A 12,100-nucleotide genomic window follows, 5' to 3' on the forward strand; every position below is an offset into this window, starting at 1 on the left:
TTCTCATACTTTTAGTTAATAACGGAGCCATAAATTTTGATATGGAGATACAAACAATGTCAATATTCAAAATAGTAAGTACAAATAGTTTCTTTAACATTTAAAGTCATAAATAAAAAAAATATAAATTAAGTAAAAGTTACAATTGAATTTGTCTTGTCATCTTTTTAAATCGATCAATGATATTATCATCAAGAACTTGTAGAAACATATCTTTCTCAATAAAAGTAACTAAACAATCTTGTAAAACTTAATCATCCATGCTATTACGCAACTTATATTAACATATGTCATTCCAAAAAAAAACTCTCTACCCTTGTTGTAATAACCGTAAATGATATATTTTATGTAGTTATGATATCTGAGCATTAAAAACATGGTACAATCCTTTAGTTGGGAATAATATATATATATATATATATATATATATATATATATATATATATATATATATATATATATAATCCCCACCACCCATATATAGTTCTGCCACTGCTTTTAGTGGTTTCATTATATTGAAAAATTGTACATACCCATCAAAAAATCCATACGACTTTATAAGTGCAATATAATGTACAATACAAGCTCATTAAAATGAGGGGGGAACAAAAGCTATCTCCTAGAAACGAAGTTTCATGCGCGTGGAAGAGTTTTTTGATGCAGTGTTATAATGTTTCCTCCATCAAGATTAATCTGCACTTATATTTCTCAAGTAAAATACTTATTTATTCCTTAGAGAGTGGTACAAGACAACTTGATTCACCAACACATGGTTAGGGTAGACTAAGAATTTGTGTGGATGGATCCAATAAAAATTCCATAGTGTTTGCAGTCCAACAGTTTTTTTTTTCATACTATATATTAAAAAGGATAAGAAATATGATTACAATATTAACAAGGTTAAAGACAATAAGGAATCAAGAAAAAAATGATAGAAAATGAATGATCCCACATTGTCAGCTTAAGGAAAGTGTGAAGGAAATTTGTTTTGTACAAAAAAATAAAGAAAAAAAAATGTACATATCCAAGAATCTCACAAAGCTTCTTTCGCAAAGAATAAGTAATATCTTTGTTTTAGCCATATAATTTACTCATATGTAATGTGTGTCTATGTAATGTGTGTCATGCAACTAGTTATTCATAAAGGAAATACAAAATAAACAAAAGTGTTTATAAGCAACGACAATGGTTAACCCAATTAAAGATTTTTCATTTTGAAGAAAGACTAAATATAATATAGCCAGCCTCGCTTAATATTCGCCATGAGCCAGCCCAAGAATTTCCTAAGTCCTAAGAATAGGCCCATATTTCATAATGGGGCCACTAGAGGTGTCCATCCTAACCAGTTTTTTAAAAAAACTGTTCAAAAAAATGGATTCGTTTTTTCATAACGGGTTTCAGTTAGACCTGACAAAATCTGGCACGATACGACAACCCGACACGAAGTTAGCTGGTTAGGGTCTGAGATTTCGACCCATTTATGTATACGGGTTGACACGATACGATACGATAATTAAACGGGTAGGGTTAGGGTCAAGACTTTCAACTCGTAAAGAAGATGTTATTCATGTTTTGTTTTTCAAAGTGAAGTGACCTTAATGGTCCTGAAATATTGCTCCTTTTCCGTTGCATAGAACACCCTTTCACTTATTTTCTTTTACCAAATTTTACAAACTCACCCCCTCAAGTCTCCATTTTCATGATGGAAATTTCTATATTCACAAATGCGAAACTTATAAATTCATTGTATGCAATACCTATAAATTTCACACTTTTAATTTATGAAAATATACACTTTTTTTTGAATTTATGTTAAAATCATGCACCAAACTTTAACTTGGCATGGCCAAATCTCCATTTTATCCGGTATTTGAAACTTTTATTTTGTAGTATGACAATAGGTGCCTATTTGTGTGTTTACTTTCAATGACTTAGTTTAATTTTGAATTCATATTCAATAGCAACTATCCATGCGGATAAGAAGCATGGTAAATTGCGTCAGGGGCGTAGCCAATATAAGGCAAGAGTGGGCCTTGGCCTACTCACACAAAATTAAGGTTATATATATATATATATATATATATATATATATATATATATATATATATATATATATATATAATATTTTTGTTAAATAAAAAGAATTAGGATTGTGATATGGTCTATTCCATTCAAAATTTGAAATTAGTAGAAGAGAATACATTGTTGTTTATGTCTGTTAGACTCCATTTCAGATTATTTTAATGATGTAAAACGACATCATATACAACTTAAAATAAACAATTTAGTTAAGAATGTATATATAGTTATATTTTGTTATCCTTTGAAGAATTTTGTCACTCGTTCATATTTTGTATATTATTTGGTCTACCTAATACAAAATCCTAGCTACGCCACAACACTGCGTGTATTTTCCATTTATAGTGTAGACATTGACGGTGACTCATTTACTCGAGCTTCCAAAATAGGGTATTCATAGACGACTAAAGTTGATTATTATTGGAAGCCTAAAAAAAAAAAAAAGACATGAAAGCAGCACGGGTAGAATTTGTAGATGTAACATGGGTGCCCCTAAGAGTTTTTGGGAGGTGCAACCGCATAGGGCGTAAAAAAAAAGTAGGGCTTTAATTTTTGGCGAAATTATATAGTTAATACATAATATATATTATTTTATGTAAATAATAACAAACACTTTTTGCAGTTTAGATGGTTAGGAGTTGTGCCATCGATCCTCTTTTTTTCCAATTGATCCGCTTTCGAGTCTTGCACGACCACCTCGACCACCTTCCTTAGTTTCTTTTTCGTAAAGAAGATGTTATTCATGTTTTGTTTTTAAAAGTGAAGTTACTTTAATGGTCCTGAAATATTGCTCATTTTCTCTACAACGCCCTTTCTTTTATTTTCTTTTACCTAAATTTACAAACTCACCCCTTAAGTCTCCATTTGCATCATGCGAAATTTCTATATTCACAACTGCGAAATTTATAAATTCATTGTATGCGTTACCTCTAAATTTCACACCATTAATTTATGAAAATATTCATTTTTTGTATTTTTTTTTTTGAATTTATGTTAAAATCCTGCACTAAACTTTAACTTGTCTTGGCCAAATTTCCATTTTATCCGGTATGTGAAACTTTTATTTTGTAGTATGACAATATGTGCCTATTTGTGTGTTTACTTTCAATGGCCTAGTTTAATTTTGAATTCATATTCAATAAAAACTGTCCATGTGGATAAGAAGCATGGTACATTGTGTGTGTTTTCCATTTATAGTGTAGGCATTGATGGTGACTCATTGAATCGAGGCTCCAAAGCAGTGTATTCATAGACGACTAAAATTGATTATTGTTGGAAGCCTACAAAAAAAGGACATGAAAGCAGTACGGGTAGAATTCGTAGATGAAACATGGGTGGCCCTAAGAGTTTTCAGAAGGTGCAACCGCACATGGCATCAAAAAAAAATAAGGCCTTAATTTTTGGAGAAATTATATATTTAATACATAATATATTTTATTTTATGTAGATAATAACAAACACCTTTTGTAGTTTAGATGGTTAGGAGTTGTCTCTTAATCCTTTATTCCTAATTGATCCGCTTTTAAGTCTTGCACGACTACCTTCATTTGTTTCTTTTTCGTAAAGAAGATATTATTCATGTTTTGTTTTTCATAGTGAAGTTACTTTAATGGTCCTGAAATATTGCTCATTTTCTCTACAACACCCTTTCTCTTATTTTCTTTTACCTAAATTTATAAACTCACCCCCTCAAGTCTCCATTTGCATAATGTGAAATTTCTATATTCACAAGTGCGAAATTTATAATTTCATTGTATGCGGTACCTCTAAATTTCACACTTTTAATTTATGAAAATATACATTTTTGTATTTTGTTTGAATTTATGTTAAAATCTTGCACCAAACTTTAACTTGTATTGGTCAAATCTCCATTTTGTCCGGTATGTAAAACATTTATTTTGTAGTATGACAATATGCGCATATTTGTATGTTTACTTTCAATGCTTAGTTTAATTTTGAATTCATATTCAATAGCGATGATCTATGCAGATACGAAGCGTACATTGTGTGTGTTCAATTTACAGATGGTATATTCGAGAAGCCCATATGTATTGAAACCATAATGCATCATGTTTTCCATTTATAGTGTAGATATTGACGGAGACTCAGAGAATAGAGCCTCTAAAACAGGGTGTTAATAGACGACTAAAGTTGATTTTTGTTCGAAGTATACAAAAAAAAGGACATGAAAGCAGCACAAGTTGAATTCGTAGATGTCACATGGGCAGCCCTAAGAGTGTTCGAGAGGTTCGACCGCACAAGGCATCAAAAAAAATAGGTCCTTGATTTTGGGCGAAATTATATTGTTATTACATAATATATATTGTTTTATGTAAATAATAACAACCACCTTTTGTAGTTTAGATGGTTATGAGTTGTGCTCTCAAACTTTTTTTCCCAATTGATCCGCTTTCAAGTCTTACACGGCCGCCTTCCATTGTTTGTTTTTCATAAAGAAGATGTGATTCATGTTTTGTTTTTCAAAATGAAGTTTTGCTTTAATGGTCTTGAAATATTGCTCCTTTTCTCCACAATGACCCTTCTCTTATTTTCTTTTCCGAGGATATACAAACTCACCTCCTCAAGTCTCCATTTGCATAATGTGAAATTTCTAAATTCATAGCATGTGATACCTCTAAATTTCACACTTTTCCTTTAAGAAAATATACATTTTTCGTATTTTTTGAATCTATGTTAAAATCATGCACCAAACTTTAACTTGGCATGGCCAAATCTCTATTTTTTTCGGTACGTGAAACTTTAATTTTGTAGTATGACAATATGTGCCTATTTGTGTGTTTACTTTCAAGGACTTCATTTCATTTTGAATTCATATTCAAAAGCAACATCCACGCGGATGAGAAGCATGGTACATTGTGTGTGTTCAAATTTATAGGCGGTACACTCGAGAAGCTCATGTGTATTGAAACCATAGTGCATCATTTTTCCATTTATATGTAGACATTGACGGAGACTCATTGAATAGTGCCTCCAAAACAAAGTATTCATAGATGACTAAAGTTGATTGTTGTTGGAAGTCTACAAAAAAAAAGGGCATGAAAGCAGAACGAGTTGAATTTGTAGATGTCGCATGAGCGGCCCTAAGAGTGTTCGAGAGGTACGACCACACATGACGTCAAAAAAAAAAATAGGGCCTTGATTTTTGACGAATTATATAGCTAATACATAATATATATATATATATATATATATATATATATATATATTATTTTATGTAAATAATAACAAACACCTTTTGCAGTTTAGATGATTAGCGGTTGTGCTCTGAATCTTTTTTTTTCCAATTACAGTGCTTTCGAGTATTGCACAACTACTTTCCTTTGTTTTTTTTTTCACAAAGAAGATGACATTCATGTTTTGTTTTTCAAAGTGAAGTTGGTCCTGCTCATTTTTTCTACAATGTGCCTTCTCTTATTCACTTTTTCCTAAATTTACAAACTCACCCCTTCAAGTCTCCAAGTTTCATTCCTTTCGGCCCCCTTCCTTTGTTTCTTTTTCATGAAGAAGATGTTTTGTTTTTCAGAGTGAATATACTTTAATGGTCCTGAAATATTGCTCATTTTCTCTATAACACCCTTCTTTTATTTTTTTTTCCTAAATTTACAAACGCACCCCATCAAGTCTCACAAGTTTCATTCATTTCGTTATGATATTTAACACCCATCTGTTTAGTTTAAATATAAAACATGATTTTTAAATATTATTTAAATCATTATACTTAATTTAAATAAAAATAAGTCTATTATAACTTATTTAAAGTTCAAAACGGCTAATCTGGATTCACGGATGTTACAATTTGTATACTTTATTCGGTTGACATAGTCTGAAAGCCCTACTTACTGTTCACAATGTCACAAAAAAATTTAATGGATTGACAATGATAGTTATTGAGAACAATATATTAGAGACTGGAGAGTATATATCATGAATAGTTGGTAAATAACTTTATCTTTAATAATGTTAGAAGAGCCTCGAAATTAATGTAACTATATAAGATTATACATTGTGTTATCTTTTTTTTTTTTTTTATAATATTTATCGACTTATCGTAGTATTACCAAAATTTTGCTAATATATAAAAAAAATATTTTTAATGACTATTTTTATTTTTCGTATAGAACCATCAAAATCCATTGGACGCCCCATGTAGATTAGTTCCAAATTTGGCTCCCTTCGTATAACATGATGCATGAAGATCACCAGAACGATACAATGGATATCAGAGAAAACTCTACATGTAAATGTGATCCATTTTTTCTTGTTTATTTTTATGTATGTTATTGGTTTTTCCGTACAAAAAAATACGCATGAAAATATTTAAAAAATACGTCGAAACGGAGACGAACTCGAATTTATATTGATATGTACATAAAAAAGCAAGAAAGTTTCTTTTTAAAAAATTAATGAATGAAAGTTCTAAATTTATGGTGAATACGTCAAAGCGTTGAGCAGCTTAAATTTATATCGATACATATATAAAAATAAGCACGCAATTTTTTTTAATTAACGAACGAAAGTTATTATATCCAAAACGTAAAAGCGTAAAAAAAATACATAAAACTAAACACAAAAACGTAAAAAAAAATTACGTAAAAACATAGAAAAACTCGAATATAATACGTTTTTTTAGTTAACGAACGAAAGTTATTATATGTGACCAACTTATACGTAGAAAATGTACATAAAACTAAACACGAAACGTTAAAAAATTATATCGAAACATAGACAACCTCGAATTTAAACCGACACAAACATAAAAAACCAAGTTTAAAAAAAAATTAATGAACAGAAGTTCTAAATTTACGTCGAAACGTTGACCACCTTCAATTTATATCAACACATATATAAAAATAAGCATGTAAACAATTATTTTTTTCTATGTTAACGAACGAAAATTATTAAAGCAAATTAGTATATATATATATATATATATATATATATATATATATATATATATATATATATTACCAAGGGTAAACATGAAAATTTAAAAAATAGATAGCTGAAAATAATATTTTACAAAGTTGAAAGTGAAGGGATTATAGTGAAATTCTAAAAATTAAAATGATAGAAAAACCACAAATTGTAAACATAAAATATAGACAAAAATACATAAATGGTCCTTATGGTTAATCTATGGTTACAAACTTGGTCTCTACTATCTGAAAAGACAAAATTACCCTCATACTAATGGAAAAAAAAAACTAACGATGCTGGAAAAAAGAACCATTCACACAAGTTTTGAAAAACCACATGAACCATGTTTGTCAAAAAAATAATAATAATAATAATAGCAACGACTCAGTCTTTAATACTTAAGTCTTTAATACTTAACTAGATGGAATTAGATGCGCCGTTGGCGCTGTGTACCTTGTTTTCTTTCGTTATTTGAAACTGTAGTAGATAGGCAACCATATTATAATATTTATGAAAGGATATTACATATATGAAACGGATGTTGATATCAGTTACATAGTAAGGAGTAGATTAGCAAAAATGGTCGCATCAGACCACTACATTAGCAAAACATGGTTTCTGGGAAGATGCAGTAAACATAGGAGTGCATTACATGTAGGGATGGAATATCATATATCTAATACCTTGTAGTAGTTGAATATGTTTGGGAGCTGAATTTTGAATGCTAAGCTGGCATCTGTACCGTCTGTACCAACTATCATCAGGGTCAACCGGTGGAGGTACTAAAATGCGATATATCTGATACCAACAAAATGATTTTATAAAATAATTAGAGATATGTATTTTAGAAAAGGTAATAGAAATAAGATTAAATTACACTAAAGATGAAATGGAAAACTCACATGAAAGTATATTGATATATCAAAAAACACCAAATAAACATTAAACAGGTGAAAAGAATGATAAGTGCAAAATTCAACTTACAGGTGTTCGTTGTATTAGATGCATGATGTCCACAATTCGACGTTTTTGTTCCTCCCATATTTATTAAAATGTTGAGGCAAGTCTATAAAAACAAAACACAAATATATTCTTATATTAGTTTTAACTCTAATAAAATACTTAAAGTTGTTTTTAATAGATAATATTATATTTACTTATTACTTTTGTGTGATTGAAAATTCTACTTAACCAATCTGATGTCTTCCCTAAAGCCTGATCAACATGAAATATGGAAAAGACGATTATACCCTTAACACAATAACATACAAATTACACAAAACCCAAGAAGGAAAATGTGAATTTGAAAAGTACCCTTCGAAGGCTATGAGAAAATCTTGCATCATTTTCAAAGGCTACACAAAAATCAAACACAATATTACTTTCCAAAACAGAAAATAAAATTAATGTAAAAGTAAAAAAAAAATGGTAATAATTTAGATATTAGGAAACAATGTTGGGGTAAAAAAATGAACACGACTACTCAAATGTGACATAGATTCTGTAATATTCTAATTTTGGGAGATGAATATAAGTTTTGGTTTGGGCTAGGATGTAACATTTCAATTCGGATTGTCATACGGTTCCACATTAATTTTAGTCACCGAGACTTCTTGATTTTAATACTAATTTCGAGATTTAATATCACATTGGGTCATTATTTCAAGGTTACGAACCGATTTTATACCTTATTTAAATTTTTCAGGAACCAAAATCGATAGAAAACTTAAAAATAAGGACCAGAAATGAAAAGGTATTCAACTTTAGACTAAAAACAATAAAAATCATTAAGCACATGACCAGTTTGGTAATTTACTGTCCTTGTTTTTATCATAGGACACGTCCTTGTAGAGTCACTTTGTTTCAACCTAGTCCCTGACTCGTCAAGTCCAACTATTGAACTGTAATTTTATTTTTTTAAATGACCATTTTACCCTCAAGACCAAAAAAAAAGTCCAGATCCCAGTCACCTGGTTACTTTTGGCATCTCAGCAACAGGAGGCGGGATGGTTTCGGTTTGAATCCTAACATAAACGCCCAAATTAAAAGTTATTATCACGCCTAAAAATTTGAACTTGTATACAAATAAATAACTTACAACATTTATTTATTTACCTTTGCAATTCGTGTAGAATATCTTTGCACTTTTCCTGGGTCTCCTTATGAATTTTCTTCTCTTCTTCCAGCTCATTATCCAACATTGTAATCTATTCCAGGACCAAAAGATTTTTGGGCCTAACCTGCTGAAAAAAAAAAGTTACTTTCCATTGATAAAAATAAACAATCATGGTAAAAAAATGGATTCACCTTCCTGAAAACTTCTGGATCAGGGGAATTTGAAATGAGTCTAAGAGAAAAGTTAGATCCCTTTGAACAACCAACTGATTCACACAGGAAGACTACTGCTCAAATTAGCTTCCACACTTTGAATAGCCAATTGATTCCCAACAAAGACCAACATAAAAGTTTAAAGGTTGATTTAAAAAAATTAAATATATAATAAAAAAATCAAAGTAATTGTATTCATTATAACATACCTGCATTTTCTTACAACTACAACATCTAGCAGTTCTATCATCCTCATGAAACAGGCAATACTTTTGGGCCCAAAAAAGGATGTGTCATACATCTGAAATTAAAACTTACACAAAGGGTAATAATAGACAATTTCAAAAAAGAAAAAGGAAGCATTTATATCTGTAGTAGTAATAACGACCTGCCGATTATTTCAAATCCAAATTTAAATAAATTCGTCTAATGTTAAACAAAACTAAAACAAACATAATACCAAAAGTACCAAAAACCACTAATATATTAAAATAATATACACAAACATTTAGTATAAGAAAATAATATAAAATAGAAATTAGACTGGGTGGCTATTAACTTCTAAAATGCTCCCTTTCTATGCATCCATTGGGTTCATTTTAGATAAAAATGATGGAAATAAAGGTAAAATGGTCTTTTGTACAGATTTAACAAAATGGCGGTTAACTTTATTGACCATGGAAAAGGTTAAACTGTGATTTAGGGAGAAAAAAGCAATAAAGTTAGCTTTTAAACCATATCTAAAAAAAAGATATAACATAAGGGAAAAATTATAATTCATTTGGTATGAAAGTAGGTTATTATTATGAGTAAAATTAGAAGCATATTGCCATTATATGTAATCTTGGCAAACTACATTGTTATTTCTCGCAATTAGCCCAACATTTTATGTGTATTTAAAAGTATCCTTTCTGGTTTATGTGGTAACTGGTATGGGTATTGAAAAAGTCCCGCAGCAAAGGAGTTCCACCTGACTTCAGTTTAACGTTTTTTCAATTTCTGCAATTGGCTTTTCTTTTTTAGCAATAGTCTCATCCATGTTTTTTTAACTTCTGACTACTCTTTTCAATAAATGATTCTTTACCTGCAACAAAATTACCATTTATAATCTGTGTACAATTATAAAGAATGTAAGCCAAATTTTATAAAATTCTGATCTATGAGATATAAAAATAAAAAAAATGCACCTTGCACACAACAACATTGGCGGATTTATCATGCCAGCAACCACAATGGTTTTTCAAAATCTCATTTGTTTCCACACCTGCCCAAAAATGTTTGAGTAAATAAGCTTAAAGGGATCTTTAGCAGCATGTAAGTAAAGAATGAACAATTAAGTTTATGGTGCGATAAATCAGTTTAAAAATGAAATCTCATCCTATTTTATCCAAATAATGAATTAAAATTGATTTCAATCCCTAAAAATCTTCAATCCAAAGACACATACGTTTGTTTTAGTTTTGTATAACATATATAGCGTTTTCAAATTTTTAAAATTAAATCAAAACAATTTACCTTCAGCACAAACATAATCAAACTGGCAAGCAAATCTAGAAAAAAAAAGTATATTTGAAACAACAAAGTTCCGTTAGTACTTTCATCGAACACTTTGAAGGCAAAATTAAGACGACAATTGATATTGTAATGGGGGAATATAAACCAGTTATGCCCTGTCGGGCACCGAAAGCAAAGAGCAGCAGAAACCTTTGCTAATTTCTGAATCACAATCAACTAAGGACCTCATGTTTCCATCTGCGTTGAACCTCAAATCCAACGACTCCAACGCCGCCTATTTTTCACGAATCTGAGGATGATTTTATCTGAAGATGGCGAATGTTCATCCCCGCATGTCCCACTGATGGCGGTGGGAAGATTTAGGGCATGAAATGCTTCAACACATGGACTAACACTTCAATTAGGGTTCACGAATTAGGGAGAGGTTGATAGAGATATAGGAGTTGCTGATAAGCTTCACTTGCAACCAAGCATGAGACAGAAGACCCAATCTATTAAGGCTGAGCGGGTGAAGCAAGTCGGTCGACCAGGAATCCGAAAAAAAACTGTATCACTGGGAAGCGGGAGGTCGAAATGGAGAAAACAAAGACGGAGAAATAAATCAGAAGGAAGGTAGAAGAAGGTTGGAGAAGAGGTTTCCGTCTGATTGGTGAGGCAAGGCGGTGGAAACGTAAACGTGAGGCAATGCGGTGGAAGATAATAAGGGAGGTAAGTGTAACATTAAAAAATTGTTGCGGCAAATGTTTAAAACACAAAGAAATCTGTGGCAGAATGGAAGAGAATTGTGGCCTGAAAAGGAAAGTGAAAACCTCCGTGGAAAAATAGGAAAGAGAAAAAAGAGTACTGTACCCAAGTTTTTAAGCTTTTATGTATATATAAATATAAATAAACCACAAGTACCATTTATGTAATTTTGTCTTTAAAAAATGAGCCAAATTCTTATGCACCGCTAATAAATTATAGTATTATGCAAAAGATAAAAGATATATGAAAATAGAATTCAGTTGACATTGTTTCACAAACCCACTAGCTTCATTTCTAAAGGATCTCAACGGCCAAACGTGGAGCTTTTGTTTCCTTATATTTAATGCTTGATTTTTGTTATTTATAATCGTCTTTTCCAAAACATATCACACAAATTAACATATTTAAAGAAGGGCAAACGACATTATAAACAAAAATACTATAAAAACATAAAGAGTAAAGAGAATGTATATGTCAAAAGAACTTAACCAGATAA

General features: G+C 30.5%; 1 long non-coding RNA gene across 10 annotated transcripts; it reads right to left on the reverse strand.

The window, feature by feature from the left end:
* Positions 1 to 7,524: 7,524 nt before the first annotated feature.
* Positions 7,525 to 11,646, reverse strand: LOC145120014 (uncharacterized). Of its 10 annotated transcripts, none has more exons than XR_013714083.1 (11): positions 11,050 to 11,638; positions 10,861 to 10,895; positions 10,533 to 10,609; positions 9,555 to 10,429; positions 9,325 to 9,440; positions 9,133 to 9,257; positions 8,988 to 9,041; positions 8,332 to 8,372; positions 8,182 to 8,232; positions 8,002 to 8,083; positions 7,525 to 7,815 (listed from the first exon to the last, which is right to left on the reverse strand). It is a non-coding gene; the product is annotated as an uncharacterized LOC145120014 (long non-coding RNA). The 10 variants fall into 10 exon arrangements; XR_013714085.1 differs by having other exon boundaries at positions 9,555 to 9,646; positions 11,050 to 11,625; XR_013714084.1 differs by lacking the exon at positions 10,861 to 10,895 and having other exon boundaries at positions 9,555 to 9,646; positions 10,316 to 10,429; positions 11,050 to 11,624.
* Positions 11,647 to 12,100: the final 454 nt, after the last annotated feature.

This window comes from Lactuca virosa, chromosome 6 (genome assembly GCF_052849685.1).
Source record: "Lactuca virosa cultivar CGN04683 chromosome 6, Lactuca_virosa_CGN04683_v6, whole genome shotgun sequence".
In the NCBI taxonomy this organism is placed as follows: domain Eukaryota; kingdom Viridiplantae; phylum Streptophyta; class Magnoliopsida; order Asterales; family Asteraceae; genus Lactuca; species Lactuca virosa.